The sequence below is a fragment of the Microtus ochrogaster genome, unplaced genomic scaffold (genome assembly GCF_000317375.1).
Source record: "Microtus ochrogaster isolate Prairie Vole_2 unplaced genomic scaffold, MicOch1.0 UNK88, whole genome shotgun sequence".
Lineage (NCBI taxonomy): Eukaryota > Metazoa > Chordata > Mammalia > Rodentia > Cricetidae > Microtus > Microtus ochrogaster.
Genome location: NW_004949186.1, coordinates 687,492 through 688,054, shown reverse-complemented (window position 1 = coordinate 688,054; position 563 = coordinate 687,492).

The window sequence follows — 563 nt, the reverse complement described above, 5'->3', positions numbered from 1 at the left end:
TAATAAAATATTCACCAATAATGAGTCACAAATGTATTTATTTATTTACATTATTTACTTTATTTACATAAAGCAGATAATTTGAGGCAAGGTCTGTTGTATTCCAGGCTGGATTCTCACACTTACTATGTAGCCTGTCTGGATTTGAACTCCTGATCTGTCCTCCTGATGGATCTCCCAAGTGCAAGAATTATAGCCATTCTCCATCACACATACCTTTGAAAATTTTATTTTAAAACAAGTCAGGAACCCAAACAAATTTTCCCATTTTATATATATGGGGGTGCTTGCCTGTATGTATGTCTATACACCACAGACAAGAAGTGCCTGCAGGGGCCAGAACAGGGCACTGAATCCCCTGGAACTGGAGTGGCCGACAGTTGTGAGCTGCCATGTAGGTGCTGAGTCTCAAACTTGGGTCCTCTGAAAAGTGCTCTTCACTGCTGGGTCTCTCCAACACTTTTAAAACTCAAACATCCTAACACAGTATACTCCAAATACAAACTAAATGCAAACTTCCATGCCAAGGAAAGTAGGGAAACATTTCGAGCCTTTGCTGTTAT